This window comes from Pieris brassicae, chromosome 1 (assembly GCF_905147105.1).
Source record: "Pieris brassicae chromosome 1, ilPieBrab1.1, whole genome shotgun sequence".
Classification (NCBI taxonomy): domain Eukaryota; kingdom Metazoa; phylum Arthropoda; class Insecta; order Lepidoptera; family Pieridae; genus Pieris; species Pieris brassicae.
Window position 1 is genome coordinate 12,298,626 of NC_059665.1, and position 18,113 is coordinate 12,316,738.

The 18,113-nt window shown below is 32.0% G+C and overlaps 1 protein-coding gene across 1 annotated transcript in view; it reads right to left on the bottom strand.

Moving 5' to 3' along the window:
* LOC123715550 (brain tumor protein) overlaps window positions 1-18,113 on the bottom strand; it is a 222,658-nt gene that overhangs the window by 193,498 nt on the left and 11,047 nt on the right. The window contains exon 2 of the mRNA XM_045670686.1: window positions 1,832-1,870. The gene's annotated coding sequence lies outside the window, so the exon portion shown is untranslated. The remainder of the gene's footprint in view (window positions 1-1,831; window positions 1,871-18,113) is intronic.

Below are 18,113 nucleotides of genomic sequence, written 5' to 3' on the forward strand. Positions count from 1 at the left end.
GGATTTTTAATGTAATTAAGATATCAAACTGTGTAACAAAAATATAAAAGTTATTTAAGCGAAAATAAAAATTTTGAAATATTTTTGTCGAAATTTAATTATTGCTGTCTCTTGTCTGCTTTGCCTCGTTTATTTGCTAAGTAAAATAAATTACATCGATGGCTATTTCGGGATTACATTTGTTTATATGTTTATCGAAATGTTAAGTTTAAATAGACTGTGCTAAATAAATAAAAAATATATAAATCTAGATACATATATGTAAATATGTTTATATCTAGAATAATATTTAATTTTAAAAATAAGCAATCATAACTTCAGTTGGTATCATCTAAATAGTGTAGTTAAAATTACTAGAAATAAAGATCAATAACACATTTCCAGACGTTTATAATTTGACGCTTGTGCCCACGTGATTTATGAGCTAATATTAAGTACTACGTTTATTGGGCAAAATACAAACCGGTTCAAACACCACAATCTCAAAAGGCATCGCTAAAAGGGCTTGTTTTTTATAATACGAATACGGGTAGGAGTTTGGAATAGAAGGTTCATAGCACAATATGCATTAAAAAACGATCGGGAACGTTAGGCGTTGACACAGATCGAATTCGCATTAATGAAGTATCTATCACATTAAATTAAAGTTCTGAAAATGTCATTTATGTTCTTAAAAAAAGAAATATTTACGTAATCACTTGTGGTCGACCTAAATCATAAATTGATATTTCGCGTGTTCGTACTTGTAAACTGTAACTAGCCACTGTCCTAACAAACTTCTATCACTAGGTTAGCCTAACAAAGGAGCGGCGCTATCAAAGTAGTATGGTGTGAGACCATCAACCCTGAGATTCTGCGCTCGAATCTTGATGTTGGTAATAGTATTTCGGTGAAATTCCTTGAAAGTCTTTATCAATTTATATAAAGAGAAATTGTGTTGATTTTTATTGAATGTCTAATGTACAGACAAATGAATTAAAAAATTCAGTACCTTCTAATATTAATATACCATGCAATAAAATGATACTAAGAAATCAGACGTGGGAGACCAGTTCTTGTAACATTGGGACTTTGTCCATTAATAAAACAGTATTTTCTGCTTACAAGGCTAAGAAGAAGAAACATTATTAGTGCGCTAATCCGCTAACTGCTGGTCGTACACTCAATATATATAATTTATAAACAAGTGGTCATTTCATTAATGTTGCCCCTGTTAATTCTTGGGTGATTTTAGATCCACAACTTTACTATTTATTATTCTAAAGTACTATAACAACGAGATATCACGATTTAGATTTTATTTTGATGTTCTTTTTAATTATAATACATAATACAAACGTCATTGTTTTCCTATTACGCATATCAGATTTCTTATGTTTGGCAAGTCTTTTTTTGGCAAACAATGGTGGAACAAGATACAAAACTTTGTCAAGCAACACATTTAGGCTCATTATAATAAAATCTAAAGGATTGCCAATAAACTACAACTACATATTGTAACTTTGACCACAATTGCGTTCGTAATAAGACTGTATTTGTCTCACTTAAATATTCGTTTACATTTCTTTGAAATTATTATTAAACAAATGACAAATGAACATAAAAAGCGTTGTGGGAAGAAATAATATAAGAGTAAATAGTTCCGCAGAATTTCTATTTCAATTTCAATTAATCAGTATTTTATACTGAAACCGCTGCTTACTTTTCAATTTAGTTTTGATAAGATATATAGAGAATATCGACTTACAAGTATCCAGTTGAGGAACTAATTTCGAAGGTATTCAATTAAGAAATTCCTGGAAACGCGAAATATTGGAGATTTATTACTTACCGTTCAAATCGATGCTTCGTTACAGCCGCGGCAAATCACCTGAAAGAAATAAATAATTATTTAAGTAATTTGCGTTCAAATTGAAGTCCAGGATGCAGATGTAATGCAGGAGACATGCAGGCTTTTCTTTGCGCAGATTTCTATTAGCAGATAAAGACACAAACCATTATTTTAATTATTTACGTTCCTATAATAATTTTTGCATACATATAAATTCATAGAAATATTATTATAAATATATAAAATAAAAGGCGAACTCACACCGAACGTTACACCGTAACATATATTTTTGATGAGTTGAGTTTATTAATCGTTTTTATAATTTAGAAATAAGTATTCGTCTTTTGGTATTGTAATATTATTTTCAATAACATTGATACGAAAAATAACCAATTTAAAGCTGTAACTAGTGACCTGAAATTGACCACACTATAATTTGTCAAAGAGTATGCGCCTAATTAATATTATACAGTACAAAGGCCCCTCTAGCCGAGTGCAACCTATTTTAATACCTTTGTGTTAATTTTTGTCTAAGACTAGCTGATACCCGAGGCTGTGATTACTCTAAATATACAATCATTACGTGACATTTATGCCATCAATGTAATACCTATATAATAATCTATATCATCAGCGTACCTTGCCACACATGTTTCAGCAATGATTGGCTTCAGTGGAAGGAAATGCATGTACTGGCGATTTATACATTATCACATTTCGTTTAAGTTTCATATAATTTTTTTAAAAAGTTCCGTTTCAATATACATGCATTTTTACTATTGTCGAAATCGAAATCCATAAAAACGTCTTACGTAAACATCAACCGCTTCTAAGTAAAAGTTATTTTTTGAGATTGTCAGTAAACAAAAGAACAATGAAACATCAACAAAGGCTTTAAGATATTTTTCCACTTCGATTTTCCACTCATTTTGGGATTTTCCAGCGGATTTTCTGAAAAACCAGTGCATTTGAAGTTTTTACACGGAAAATTTAGTTCGAATTGAACTCTTGAGGTTCTTGCTTTTCTTTTGGCTTAATTATTTTATACCGTGTTTAAACAATGATATCTTGGCTGGTTAAATATACATTTATTTATAATAACAAAGATATCAATCCAATACGAATCGACGAAGGCAAGATGCAGGGCTCCGTGATTAGTCTCATACGACACACTGTGTAGTGACTATTGTGTGAACATTAGACTAATATCATCAAATACTGTAAAATATACCAATTTGACATGTGATCAGTAACAGATGGACATAGATTAGAGGAAACAGAAAATCAAGTTGCAATTGCACTTTGACACCTTGGCGAAAGGCGAAGACACCTTGATGCAGAATTCGTACTTAATGCTAGTACTACATATCAAGTCAGGTCATGACACTTGCGCAACTAAATACTCCGAAATTGAAACACAATATTTTCCTGCTCTCCAACATAACCGGCACCGTAAACCGTAATTGTCATACGATGAACAATCGGGTATATACTAATACAAGACTAAATTGGAAACCACACATTAGGCGTTTCTGACAAATTAGAAACTAGAATCAAATCATGACCAATGCCAAAAGAAATAGTTCCAATTAACCTAAGACATACATATTTTATTTTATTATTTTATTTTTTACTAGTTATTTTCATTCATAATATTATTATTATAATGAAGGTCGACGATTCGTTGGACGGCGTTGTAATTAAATTGTCTTTCATCGTAACATAAAAATATGATATCTAGATTTCTGTTTTCTCATTAATCTGAGGTATTACACTGGAATATAATAACTATCAAAAATTACTAGTGGAGAAAATTAAAAAAACGCATTACGATTTATAAGTGGAAATTTTAAATAATACCTGTTTTTCGGGTTCCCATCTGACAGATATGGAAAGGACAGTGCACTTGTGTCTGGCTACTCACTGTGCCCTGTGTGAAAAACCCTTCCTGGTCTTCCGACCTTCCAACCTTCTTGGTCTTGGTAGTATAGTAGCTATTCTATAAGAATGATTACTTGGCAAGATTTTGCTTAGGAATTTGTACTTCTAGTAGCAAAAGACTTAAGCACGACTTCTGCGATTCTAGCGGCTCCTGCCAGATTACGTGCAGTGAATAATAAATATCACGCATTGCAAAATTATTACTTGTACGAACAATACTTTTGCTCACAGATTCTAAGTTATAGATTATATATAATTATAAACAACTGGTTATAACTGCGAGACAGCAGAAGTTCCATTATTTTTGAAGATTTAAAACCCTTTTAAATGTTTTAATTAGTAGTAAAAAATATCTAATTACAGACTTAAAATACAGCTTATATATTAATGATGCCAGTTAAAAGACAATGCGATTCACGTGTTTACTCAGTAGTAAAGCAGTTGGTTCAAAACGACACCTCATTGCAGCGCCACTTGATCAGTGCGTCATTAAATTGAAGGAATTGTCTTCCAGAATTGCAAGTACACTCAGGAGTTGATTAACACTAACTCAATATGGGTATTTGCCTCCCACTAGATTTGTTTTGCCGTTTTCTTTTATAGTCAAGTAGTTATCTTTGGCCACGTACATATTGTGTTTTTATGTGAAAGCCGATTTCCTCACAATTACTTTCATAGTACGAACAAGTGTTATATAAATAGAATGAAAGATTCGTGGGACTTCAAAGCGTTTTGGGGTCCTGTATTGATATGAAACCGATAGCTCAACGCTGCTTCATTAAAACATTTAATAGCAATTTAAGGCTTATAGTGTATAAAACCGCCTACTTTGAAAGCACTTTGGCAAAAATATAAATATTCACGATAAAGCGTATAAAACTCTTCATACCATTCATCAAAATTCTTAGAAACTGAAAATAATTTACTTTCAAAAGCGTTAAAGAGTATTTTGTAAGAATAACGTGGTTTTTAGGTCTCCTTTTCATTTGGAACCAATTTAAACTTGCTTTAAGTGTTGGGACGGGACCTATGTTTAAACAAATGCAACTGACGCACTCAATGACATTTTAAAGGCAAGTTAAAACAACTATTCATTTTCTAGGAATCGATCTTAGGGTCTCAGGGGTATACAGTTTAAATACACGAAGTAGTTAATAGCTGAATGTTTTTAAAAAGTATATCATCGACTATGATGTAAAAATCTGTGCATTAATGGAAATCTTTCTATGTGCGCATTTAATATTCGCTCGAACGGTGACGGAAAACAGCCCGAGAGGACCGACTTAGACCCAAAAAATCGACGGCGTGTGTCAGACACAGGAGGCTGATCACCTACTTTACTTGCAATAGGCAATAGATTGATCAATGATTATGAAACAGATACAGAAATCTAAAATGTTGTAGCGCCAATGACTCATTTATTTTATCTTATGGTGTAAATAAAATAGTGCCGATCGAAAACATTAGTTAAGATTACATAATTCGCCTCTTTAGGTGTGACATCCTCCAACTATAAAATTATTTCAAAACTCAAACTAATTAAATTGCATTATTCTCATTTAATTTCCATACTGCAACTCACGATTGAGTTTTAGCACACTCGCAACAAACTAAACTCGGAACAATGAAAAGTAAATAACTGAAACACTAAAAATTTCAAAACTCTCAGCTTTCCGTGCGCGGATTGTTTTCAATTTTCCAGTTTTTTTGTTATTCTCTGTAGCAGTACACGTCCAATTAGAAGTGCTGTTCAGAATTCAATAACTCAATATCTTAATTAAAATCTTTTTATATCGCACAGGCAGGAAGTTTTGACTGGTCTTTTAATCATATTTACCGTAATAAATATAGTCTATTCGTGTAAAAGGCTATACACCGAAAATGTTTTTCTATGATTTCATCTGACAAAATACATCAAATATTATAGTTTTAGTCTTGTGGTATGTCGTCATGATCATGCAATTTTAAACCTAAAGTTGTATGGTCGAATCTCGCCGGTGCAGTTGTTTTATGAGCGCAATCTACGCTTTTTTGGAAAAGCCGAAAAGGCAATGAAAGATGATAAGTCTTGGAAGTAAAATGAACATGAATATCTTAGACTGGAAGGATATCTGGATATGCTTACTTTTAGGTTTGCTTTTAGCATCATACCTCAATGCTATGATGCTTAAAAACATATATCCAGTGATGCTACTAATTGTCATGATTTACAAATTTGAGTCATGCGCTTGGATACACGTGTAACGTGGGTTTCATTTCGGTAAAGATGCGTCACCTTCGGTCACAGTACAGTTCTACATGTTCTACAAAATTTATGATGCATATTTAGACAAATTTATTTTATAGGTACTACCTCATGTTAATGTCCTCGATTGTTTCATAGGTTCTAGGGTAATAACAACTATCATAGTAAAGTAATGAGATTAAATAATAATATAAAAATCATATATCCATGCTAATTTTACGTAGACAAGACAAAGAAAGAAAACATTAAAATAAGACAAGACATTTACGATTGCATTAGAGTGCCTTGCTTGATTTACATTCTGTATGTTGAGACGGAATGATGTCACCTATATAAGTCACAGGAAAAAGGACCTGAAGATCTCCTTCGACAGGCGACAAATTGGCAATCGGTGACAAAATCTCTTTGAAGCACCGCGAAAGAATCTTGTCTCTCGGAATACTTTATTAACCTCGTAGAATTCTATAAGAATACTTATAGTTGGGTTTAGGGCTTTCATCACTTACTTAAATTCTATTAATATTAAACAATACTTACAATCGAAAGACATTGTTTTCTAAAAAGCATAAAAAGTTACTACTAAGAGTTCAGATACTTTGTATGTTTGGTTCTGAGATTATAACAAGTATAGCTTTTCTTTTCTAACAGCTTTCAAGATTTAAATTTAAGTTGTATTGCCGAAAAAAACAGAAATAATTAATTTCTGTTGGAATATGTAGGCATAAATCGCAGACTTTTATAGCGGACAAAATACACTAACATCACCTAACTGTAACAATTAAACATTTCATACAAAATACTTTATTTAATTTGGTAGAGAGATAAAAGGCAACTTAAACAGTATTTTAAACGAAATAAAGTGTATAACATCCCCGACAGTGACTTGACTATCTCTGATCTGTGCCTGACTGATGGTTCCCGCGGAACTAAGCCACGCGTTTAATTCAGATTTGTGGATCGTGCTTTGAATTAAATATCCTGCATATATTAAAATAATTTGCTGTAACATAGAAAAACACAGTCCTGCATTATTTCTTACTAACATAAAGGATAAATGCAAGACGCGTGTCAAAAAGTACAAGTTATTAGCTCTTGAATTTTTCTTACATAGAAAGCATTACAAAAACACCACAAAGTAGGTTATAAAAAATTAAAATTAAATATCTAAACAGGTGATATTCATAATAATATTCTGCAGTAATCAAATAAACAAATCAGTGGCACTACAACTTAGCTGTTGGCTCTTATTTCTGTATCTGTTTCTTGATCATTTCTCAATCTAATAGACAAGTAGGTGATCAGCCTCCTGTGCTTGGCTTACGCCGTCGACTTTGGGTCTAAGGCAAGCCCAACACAGTTCAAGCGACTGTTAATTGCGTACATAGAAAGCCCAATGTTGCACAGTTGGATATCGAACCTACTACCAGCATGACAGTTGCACGCTGATGCCACTAGGCCAACAGTCACATTATCTGCAGTGCTTACTGTTTACTCACTAAACAATAAAACAAGCATTATATAGAGATATGTTTCTTGTACTTTACCCGTACATTTTGACAATCAATGCTCTAGACGACTGAGCTAAGCGGTTGTTATCAGCGAAATATGATACAATGGTATATTCAAGTCGTAGTCAAATTACCTATTTCTCAGATACAAAGCCATTAGCTGGCTAATTGTGCCGGCGTCGCTTGATTTATGAGCTGACAGAAGTGAAACGGCTATTCATCAACAGTACATTTTCAAATAAACGATTCTCCCCATTCACTCTGCGCCCCTAAGTGAATTGTGTGAAGACAAAAATATAAATATTGTATTGTTCGATTATGTACATTATTATCTTCGGTGCTTCTTTTATTATTTTATTTACTACGAAGTTGATTATAAGATATTATTTTGATTGCTAATGAAATTATATTCCTTTGAAGATACGTCGTAAGTAATATAAATATCATATATAAGACTATTAAGTGGTACATTTGTATGACATATAAGCAAACCATACCAAAGGGGTAATCAGTGACTACGGCTACTACCGGACTTATCAAGTTAACTCTCACCTTGTTACGGCTAAGGAATAGAACTCCCTCCCTGCGTCTGTTTTGCAGAGAATTATAACATGGCGCTGTTACCTACGTGAGTTACCTAAGCCTAAATCTAACCTTCCTCGAAGGTTTCTAAATATAAAGAAAAATTGACTTTTCAGGTCTCATCCACTGTCAAATTAGATTCCTTAAAGTATAAAGAAAAAATGTCTGAAATAAGTAACTTTTAACTTAACTTAAACTGAACTTCAAACTAATTCGCTCCCTAAATCATTAACTTTGTGAAAAGAAAAATCCTCCGCCATAAAGGCTCTTAAGTTGTGAGATAAAGTAAATATCCAAGATCCGTCGCAAAAAGACTCGTTAGAATTAATTCAATTGTCAAGATGACATATGACGTACTTCAACTCGGATTTACGCCAACATTATATATAGTTTTAAACGACTTCAAAATTAGGAAGTTATCTGTTGGAATTGGATAATATCTCATCATTTTTGATTTTCAAGTAAGAGTCTTAATCTTTGTAAGAATGTTTGTCAGTCACACCGGGATGATACTTTTTGATTTAAATCAGATTATAGTAGGTATAAGGTGTATATTATACTCATATGATACACCCTCTACCTCCACCACCCACCAATAATATTGACAAGTAATTAAAGCTTTATATTTCTTATTGTAATTTACTAAATTAATTAATAATGAACTTCTAGATCGTTTCATAAAAAGTTTGATAGCAGTAGTAGTCATTGTACTAGAGTTAGTAAAATACACGCACATAGATTAATAAAAACGTTTAAAGCATTAGATCTTTTCGTGATATAAAATGATTATTTTAATTATTTCACGTTCCTAGTCGCCTCCTACGACCCACGACTAATTAGTAAAAGTCGCGAATCAGATTTTCTTGTACTGTAACCACAGTTAACATTACAGTGGTGAAAGTCAATAATTGTTCTTTAAAGACCTAATCAAAGTAGATAAATAAACAACACCACCATCATCTAATTAAATACTTAGGTAATATTGTATATATTTAGTTAAGATTCAAAATTTTAAGGACCTCTCCGTTATTATATTATCGTGTTTGGCTAAGCCATCAGTACACTTACTGTTAAGATTATGACTTGTTAAAGCAGTTAATTAAAAAAAAAGATATTAAGCGTTAAGGAAATCTGCACCTGGAACCAAGCTAGTTATAGTGTGTATGGTAATACATCTTTGAGCTTTTTACGTAGTTAGTAGTCGTAGAAGATTTTTTTAAAGGTTTTAAAAAAATCGTTGTAGTCAATTAGTTGTTCATAACTTTTTTACCACTGAAAATGTAGTGTGTTCTTGGATGATAAGAAGGTTACAAGCTTGAGAAATTGTCACTGAATGATCTCTGAGATTTATTAAGGTCATTTGTCTCTCAGTTACTAAATTAAGGCTGAAAAAAGAAAAATCCTACTTCTTCGCCGTCCGCGTCACACCTTTCGACTTTGAGCTCTTCGCGTAAAAAATGATGCCCTACTTAAGTGAATTTGTTAAGTTGAGACACGTTCAGAAAGTTTTATGTCAAATGGACGTGGTGCTAAATTTGTAAACTGAATTATGATTAGGATTATTGACGCGATATGATAAATAAATAAATTCATAGAATTTGCAGTGGTTTAGAAAAAGAAAAATATGAAACACAACAACATCGTCATGTGTATTCGTCAAGTATATCTCGGAGATATTGCAGTTGATTTTCAGCGAAACAAGCCGTGTATGCGGTGGTGAAACTAAAAAAGTAAAAGAGTGTCTTAAAACTTTTACGTTCATAATATTAGCTAGAATTGAGGACACAAAGCTCACTCCAATATCCTTCAACTATCCCTTTTGATCCCACAACTAGAACTCAGAGAAACTTTGAAAACCTACCTCTTTATACCCGGTAATTATGAAGAAAAGTTTGGTAACTTTGTTATTATACTTGACACTTTTAAATCCTGTTAGAGGTCAAAGACTTCTAGTGATTTTAAATATAATATATAGTATTTATAGAAATTAGTTATAAATCTTATATAGTCCAACATTAAAAGGAGGACATCTGATAACCGCCAAACATGGTCAACCACGGTGTTGGTGTAAGTGGGTTAAATAAATTTGTTAAAAAATCCCTTGACACAACAAATGCCGTATCACATATGCCATTATTTAAATTTAAATTTAGTTTGATTTTAATTTTATTTTTATATACAGTTTTTTTTTAATTTAACTTACATAGAAGTATTCTATTGTCTATTCCATCACTTAGCGGGAACTATGACTCCTCTATGTCGAAACGTAAAGGATTTTGTCCTTGGAAATTTTTGTATCGATATGGACACAATATTGAATTTAACTAAACTAAACTAGTTAATTTAATCAAACAGTACGTATCACACGTGTCTTTAACCGACTGTTCCCGCTTCTATCAAGTAAGATTTTATGAAAATTTGACTTTTCTATGGCGTTTAATAATAAAAGGTCATCCTTAAAACTTGTAACACACAATTGATCTTTAAAAATAAAGTTAACAAAGGCGTTATCAAGAACTAAGTTTTGAAGCATAAGGGCACATCACACAAACCCTGTCAAAATGAGGCATGAGGGTGCGTAATAGGCTTTTCTCACAATACACAAGGGACAAGTACCTAAGTACCAAACTACGATAAGCCAAAAGCCGACAAACTGCTGCGTGGTACAAGTCATACAACCTTTATCAAATATTAAAATTGCGTTCACTAATCGTTCACGGGATAAACAAGATTTTAAGTGTATTGTATAAAACTTCTTTAACAGATAAATGAGAAAAGCTATTACAACAGCACGATGTTTGGAGTGCTTTGCAACAGTCGTGGACAGTGAGGAACAGCTACAATACAGATATTAACAGGTCATTGACAAATTCGTATATTCATATACGATTTGATCGCTTATAAACGTCACTTATAGCTAAGTTTATAAGGTCTATAAAAAGGTGCATTGCGTCTGCACACCGAAAGAATAGCGAAGAAACTCATTACAATATATACAAAAATTAAATAGAAAACACCTTCAGCGTATAACTTGATTATCATCCGCGTAATAAGCAATCCTGTGAACTGGCCGCAGATAACGAGTTCGCTAACAACGCTATACGAGCACTTCATACACTTGCAGGAATCTATTCAGTTTTGTTAGATGTTTATACTTACATCATATTCTTGTTTGTTAAAGTACAATTTATACTAAAATCACCCTAAATTTAATGAAAACTCAATATGTAGAACAAAGACTACTGCTGATTTAAACTAGACAACTTATCGGTACATAACTTTGGCATTAAATAAAGCAATTCAAATTTGAATGTGAATAAAAGTATGTATTTCAATTTCTAACAACACTATTCGGTAAATATAAATAGTATTTACGTTTATTAGAACTCTAATATCAACTTGACTTCCCTAACAAACCTTTCCTCCCAACCTATATTGTTTATATAATATATTTTACGGGAAAAGGGTGTTTTGACTCGAAAATAAATTGTCTGCGGTTGCATGAAAAATGACAAGCCCGGAAATTCGTTTGTTTTTACACCGCAACGCAATTTCTTACGAGAATATTAATTCTATTGTCATTCCGTATACAGATAGTATACTTAAGTTGATGCATCATGGGTGATTTTTATATGCCGTTTGAAAGTTGATTTTAAAAGACAAGCATCGTCTTAAACTAGTGTAGTTATTGTTACATTGATTATTAATAAATTATATGCGTTAAAAAGTTACTGAAATAGCATTTTAGACTTTTTCGCCTAGCATTTTCACTGCGCTTCGCATTTCAGTAATTTAGAGGTAAGTTTACGGTATTCATTCTTTACGAGAAAAGCATTAATTCATGAGCCAGATTATCCCAGGATTATAACAGTGATATTTATTCGCGTAATGTTTATTATATACAAAAAATAGTTATTACTAGAACACTGATACGCAGTTGAGTTATGTTTGCAACGACTTGTATATGAGGTAGTTATCTTATAGAACTAAAAAAAATCCAGGCTTTTTCTTAATTGAATTGCACGGAAAACCTTAACTTGGAAAAGGATGTTTAGCAATTAAATAGTTCATTACGTGTCTACATTTTCAGTTCGCTTCGAATTTCTGTAAGTTTCAGGTAAGTTTACGGCATTCGTTAGTCAGTTAATTTATTCTCGTTTAAAAACAAATTTGTACTGCTTCTAGAATTCATTTAGCAATTTTTAGTTACTAATGAAAATGTAGGAAATAGAATTTCTATATATTCTGATGTAGGTTTTGAGTTGAATCTGTGAATTGAATTCACAGAAGTTGAATTCTAACTGTATTTGTTGTTGTATCTGTCTCCCAACTACTATCTGCTATAATAATCATTATTTAAACTAAGAACAATACAAAATAACAATATTTTAGTATAAATAAAACGGAAAAATCTTTCAGATATTCGACGTTTTAACTGAATATTCTACGAGAACATTTAGTATTAAAAAAAACATATAATTTTAAATTATATGGTATGTGATATGTCTTACAATTAGGTAAACATCTCAGACTTACTTTAGGAAAAATATCAAGGGGTACATTATCATTTATGACGTCATATCTCTAGTAATTAACACCTAGATGTTATCAACAATAATAAAATTACATCAGCCGAGCCAACAATTTAATACACGAACAATGGACCCAAAACAATAGCGCAAAACAATATACAATCGTATACATTTGATCATGAATTCAGGCAGGTTACTGGGGTGCGCCAGACCTAAGACAAAGTGTTACATAAATGAAAGCCTACTTGGGAAAATTGTTGGCCTGTTAGGCATGGGGTGAGTCGATGTTATGTTACTCAATGAAAAAAAAAACTACCTTACCCTTTGGCAATACTCTTATACCTATACATACAACAGAGTTCCAAAGTGTCGTGACATACTCAGTCTATAAGCCGGTACAAGAAAAATTTGAATTTAAAAATATCTATTTATTATCATTTATTATGAGCGTTATACTATTTTATGTTAACTTCTACTTTATTTTAGCATACTTATTTAACAAATATTTATTTCACAGTGACAGAAGTATCGTATCATAAATAAAATCATGTGTCCATAATCATCAAATGCCTATGATAAGGCAACACACAATGAGTACTATAGTTTGCGCAAAAAGTTTATTATATAATCAATTTATGATATTCTTTAAAGACTTAATCAAAATGAAATCTGGTATAAATTGAAATTTCTGTTGATTATTAATGTTCTTTATTTATAAAACCAGATAATTTTTTTCTATAGATTGGTTAACAGTAGTCCGTCCCTAGCGAGTTATATAAAGCCAGAAATTCGCAGTGTACTGTATCAATCATTCACTGTTCCTATTACCTTTGCTAACAGGTATTTACCAAAGCTTGTTGAGGCTAGACGTAAGGCTTTTAGGCTTGCCACAATACAAACAGTAAGCTTAACTACAGTGGATGAAGGAATTCATAAGTCAATGATTTTTATTATTAAAAATAAAATAAATATATCAGTAGCGGTGAACCATTCCAGGGTCTCTATTTGATGATCAATTGTCAGTCTAATAGGAAAGTATGTTATCACCTTCCTGTGCCTGACTTTTTTGGTATCAGGCAAGCCGGTTTCCTCACAATAGCTACCTTCACCATTCGAGCGAATGTTAAATGCGCATATAGAAAGGCCGGAGATCGAACCTACGTTCTCAGGGATGAGAGTCGAACTCGGAAGCCTTTAGACCAACACTGCATTTTTTTAATCAGGTAAAGTATATTTGTTTTTTTCATAATCAAAAAATGCAATGTAACGGTCAATGTGTGTTTCGCCATAACATAAACTGTATTTTTATGTCTATATCATTATAGATACTAAATAATAATATAGTAAGTGGTTTTCACACCTTATTCACTAAATAGTTTTTGAAAACTTTATACAATTCATTGCTGTAGGTATCTGTCATTGCGGAAGAAAACCCATAATAATAATTTATTTGCATGAATATAGTACAAAAATTATTATGGGGGTACAATTTGATTTTTATCAATAAACTTCGCATATTGTGCCACACAAAAAGGTGTGCAAATTTGTCTTAAAACTTTAGACTTACGTATTATATTACATTATAAATCATTATAGTCAATTCTTGTATTATTATGTTTCACTACTCCACATTATTAAAATATACTTTACAATTTTCTCACATGCATCTACATAGTAACAAAAGCGTAGAAATCATTATAAAACTAAACAGATCTCACAAGTATTTTCTTCGCGGCGTTCTATTTAAGTATCTGTATCAACAGCAGCGTTTTTTTTCTCTTTAGCTAACGGTCCGATAATTTTATCAACTGCACTTTTCTCGCATTTTACTTATTTCAAAGAGTAGAACATCTATCACTAACAGAATTATACAACTTAGGCGCGGGACTGCCCGGTTCTTGGGGCCCTCAAGCGGTTTTAAGACGTTTTGATGTCGCTTACACCTAATTCATCTTTCTGATGATATCTTTGTTTTGTTAGGCTGTTAGTGCAGTTCCTTAAAACTCCTGGCTTGCTAAATGTTGAGCTTCTACCGCTGCCTGTGAAGATAAATTTGTTGGTAGGGATTTTTCTTGAGATCTAAAAGGCAGTGCACAATGCACGATTGTATTTGAAGATATTAACGTCAGAATGGGAGCTGGACTTGCCATAACGAGCTATGTTACTATGAAATGGGATGGGAAAACCCTAGCAGTGCGGGCCCTAGCGATAAATGGGGCCTAAGCTATTTGCTTCCTGAGTTCTATTAATGCTACCCTGTGTAGCCACATCTAGTGTAGTAATTTTATTACGTGGAGGCCACAGGAGGGTTGGCTTTCAATGTTTCGCTCGATATTAGATTAAGTCGGAAAGCCTGACTTTATTCGATTCTGATGGAGGTCTCTTCCCAATTATTCGAAAGATTTACGATCTGATAGTTAATTTAGTAGGTACATTAAGCATGACATAAAGTGATTAAATTTATAATATTTTAAAATATAATTTAAGTAATTTTGTTAAATAACATAACTATGGCAGTTTCCCTTTCTCTACGTATTCACGCGCGGTTAAGGGGAAAATTTGGCTCAAAATTTTTCCTTACATAATTATTTTTTTTATTCTGGTCTGTCTGGCTGTCTTTATCTGCTAACGCTGATACACAGATACTTTTAGGTAATAGAAAATGTAAGATAAAAAATCTCTATAAAAATAGGACAGCTACAAATAATTAAGCAAATACATAAAAGCTATTTCGGTCGAATATTTCTACATTTCTAAAAACAGAATAGTAAATATGTAGAAATCAAACATACGTCAAAAGCAATATCGGAAGTCAAAGCGGAAACTGAATTGAAAAAAAAATTCAATTATTCCGAAAATAATACAGTCATTCGACGCTTCATATCAATTCCGGGAAAATCCGATGAAATTTTAATATTGGGAAAGCCCATTTAATTTTAAAATTACGGAAATGATTTTTCCATCTGAATTTATTTTATTTCACGTTGTAGAAGCATTGTAATCAAAACAATTAGAAGATGTACGACGAAATGTAGTCTAACTAAACTCATTTACAAAAATACATCCAGTCCTGAAACGTAATCAAACCAAGCAAGTAATAATACTAAAGTCATATATATAAATCACTGTAATTGTGATTTATACATTAGTACTAACCTAAGGAACAACTAATGTACGATATTTTATAAGTTACTTAGTTTTGTATCTATCTCACGTATGCATAAAGGAAGATATATTACTTTAAACTTCGTACGAAACCCAGAAAACTCCAGTATACAGTTGGCACAACTCTGCCGTTTCTTTTTAGTCCTAGATGGTCTCTAAATCTTTGACTGAGTAGTCTTATAGGCGTAAATTTAGTACTTAATGTACAATTATCTTAAAAACTAAATCATAACCTAATTACACTTCTTTGAAAACTTCTAGGATCATTAACACAACTTCGAAATTCAAAAACTATTCTACTTTCAAAACCAGATGACAAATCTAAAAGTTCTAAAAACGACAAGCCAGATCTTTTCCACACTCAGATGAACTTACAGCCTTGGAAGCCTTCCAAACACCTATCTGCTTTCGTTATAGCTCTTTATTTTAACCGAGCTTATCCGATGTTCAAAGTTTGACTTGACAAACCTACGAAAATGTACATTTAATTGCTTATATACTTTCTTACTATATCTAGGTCTAAGAACAGTAATTTATGTTAGTTATAGGTTAACTACTACACAATTCAAAGATGGATTTACAACATGTCACTTTGCAGCTCCGCCCGTGCGTTTTTATCTATTTATTATGTTTCCTGTGCTGACAATTGCTTCATTTATTCGTATCCAGATTACCTTGTAGGGCAATGCTTACATTACACATTCTAATAAATTATAGGCAAAAATTCAAGATAAATTTCACATATCACTATTTTTAATATTTTTAAAAGCGTTCTTGAAACAAAACAAATTCATATTATATTCACGACTATATGAACCTACGTCATATAAAATTCTATCAACTAAAAGCCTAAGTGATAAATATCTAGAAAACTATTGGTTACATATATTATATATTCGGTGTAGGAGTCTAAATATTATCTCAAAAAGCTATTAACGGTATATGAAACTCTTTAATTAAATTATTTATAAACGAAATTACTTAATAATTCACCTAAACTTTGTACTAATTAACTAAGCAGAAAGTTAATAATTACATCTTGTATTCGAATCCACGGGCAAAATGACTGCACAGCGGAGTAAATAAAACTTTCTAACAGTATGTTACCTCATGCCTGCGGGCTAAGTCTTCGGCGTAAACAACGCACAAGGGGTGCTTTTCGCAAACTGAACTTTTGAACTTACGTGTTAGCGAATCGAATTTTGTTCAAATTTGTGTTGTGATTTTTAGTAGCTTCACAAATTAAAAATTATATTTTCAGATGAATACCACACACCACCACGTGGCGTACCACTTGGCTTGACATCATAGGTCTAGTAAAACGATATAAAAAGTTAAATTTGCGAAAAGGTGTACTGTGATATAACAGTGTAAATAAAAAAAACACAAGAATACAATGTTACCGCCTTAGAAACTTTAAGCAGCTTTATTGACACGGTCCCTTTGCGGTTAAAATACTTAGCGTATAAGCCAAAGCTCCTGGGCTCGATTCTAGGCAACACTTCATGTTAGCTTTAGAAGGCATTGTCACCTAAATTGTCTATTGTCGCATTCACTATCTATATAGCGGCGAGCGGACGCCCTTGCCAAAACAAATGTCATACTACATATAAATAATATAAAGATTTATAACATGTAAACTTTTTGTCAAAATATTCACATAGTATTCAAACAATTTCCGATCATGACTTTGTTTTTATTGTATTGTTTGTCTGTAACAGCTGTGCTAATATTGAAGTGTCGATTGATAGTTGTTAACACAATTTTAGTGCAATGTTTTTCTTTCAGGAATTTACATATGAATATAATACCTTGGCTTTACACTTTGGCATTTGAGCTTTTTTCACTTCGGCGTGAAAACTTTTTCTTTGTCGTAAAAATACCTTATCATTCTTTCTTATATATATACTCGTAATAGCCATGTATTCGCATCTACTTGATAAATAAATTTACGGAATGGATAAGCAAATGAAAAACTTATTAAAAAAAAACATGGTGTACCGTTTATGAATAATATGGATCTTAAAATAAGTATTGACGTCAGATTCCATCAATTAGTTTCATAATTTTTATTTGATTGATATCTGTCGTTTATACACTAACATACATTTTAGTTAAAATAATAAAAATAAGGCGTTTTAATTACATTATTCAGATATAACCACGATTGATGGAAAATCTTTCGACATAGTAATATCAATCAATATGCAATATCTAATTCAAATTCACAACATAAACACAATACAGTGTTTTGTTATTTACTTCAATAATTTTGTAACACTGCACTGCAGAAGCGCGGCAGTCACATG